Source organism: Fukomys damarensis, unplaced genomic scaffold, assembly GCF_012274545.1.
Source record: "Fukomys damarensis isolate Sample0158 unplaced genomic scaffold, DMR_v1.0_HiC HiC_scaffold_37, whole genome shotgun sequence".
NCBI classification, from domain to species: domain Eukaryota; kingdom Metazoa; phylum Chordata; class Mammalia; order Rodentia; family Bathyergidae; genus Fukomys; species Fukomys damarensis.
The window spans coordinates 8893005-8894592 of record NW_022900949.1 but is presented as its reverse complement, the minus strand read 5'-3'; positions in this window follow the sequence as shown (position 1 = coordinate 8894592).

The following is a 1588-nucleotide window of genomic DNA, read 5'->3' as shown; positions in this document are numbered from 1 at the left end:
AAGACCCTGTCTCAAATCAATCAATAAATAAACATATATCAGCAAAAATTTCTAATAACTACTCTGAATGCAACAATAAGTAACAAAGGAGCCCAAAGAGTGCTCACTAAATATAATAGTAATTTCTAGGTGTCTCTATTTTGTATTTGAGAAAGACTGTTATGTCTTTAAATCATTAAATTCCTTTGTACACTTTCTTTTTTTTTGGGGGGGTACCGGGGATTGAAAACACTTTCTAATCTCAAATTAAAACTCCAATGCAGCCTGGGATTTAGCTCAGCAGTTCGGTGGCCTGCCTTGCAAGCGCAAGGACCAGAGTTCAATCCCCGGTACAAAAAAAACCCTCCAATGCAGGGTGGGGGATTTAGCGCAGTGGTTCCGCCGCTGCCTGCCTTGACACCCAAGTTTGATCCCCAGTACCCCCCAAAAAAATTCCGATGCAAAGATACAAAACGAAACAAAATAAAGGTCTCCACGGAGCCCGTTCAAATCAAACAGCTTGCCTCATGAGGAGGGTACTGCACCTCTATGAGCCTTGGGGCACCCCATGCCCGGGAGAAAATGAGGGGTGCCACAGGTGGTGATCAGTGACAGCTTCAAGGGGAGGGGACTGCAGGTGAGTCCCAGGGTGGAGCTCAGGAGGAGAGAGCCCTGAGCATCCCAAATTTAAACTTCCCCGACTCCCGCACCCCACCTCTCGCCATGTTAGTTCCTGCTTTGCTTCGACCGCCTCATATTTTACCATCTTTCATATTTTTGTTTGGTTTTAAAATTTTTTATTATGTTTTTCAAATGTTTTTGGCGATAAGGACGGAATCCAGGGCCTCGCACTTGCTTGGCAAGTCCTGGCTTGCCTGACAAATGTCTGGGACATTTTATCTACATGGCAATCTGCAATGTAGCTTTTTTTGGAGGGAGGGTGGAAGTCTGACTTCTTTCAAGTAAACAAGTTTTTTAAGGCTTTCTTCCTTTCTTCACACTAAGCTCTATCCCCAGCCCCCCTTTTTAAATTTTGAGATAGGGTCTTGCTAAGTGGCTAAGTTGCCCAGGCTGGGCTTACGCTTGCCATCCTCCTGCCTCAGCCTCCCCAGTAGCAGGGATGACAGGTGTGAGCCACTGCACCTGCCTCTTTTCCCCCTCTTAGTGGATGCATAATAATTGCACCCATTTATGGGCTACACTACCATGTAATGCATGTATTCAATGTGTGCTGATCAAATCAGAATACATAGCATTTCCATCCTACCATTTCTTTGAAGTCTTTCATTTCTTCTCTTCAAGTTCTCATAAAATTTATAATAGTTTACTGTGAACTCTAGGCACACCACTGTGCTTTATTTGGTTTTTTGAGACAGGGTCTCACCATGTACAACAGGCTGACCTTAAACTTGTGTTGATCCTCCTGCCTCAGCCTCTTGAGCCGAGTGCTGGGATTACAGGCACGTGGCACAACACCTGGCTGTGCTTTAGAGCACTGGAACTGGGGCCCAGGATCTAGCTCAGTGGTTCTACTGCCGCCTGCTTCACAAGTGCAAGGACCCAAGTTCAATCCCCAGTACCAAAAAAAAAAAAAAAAAAAATTCTCCTA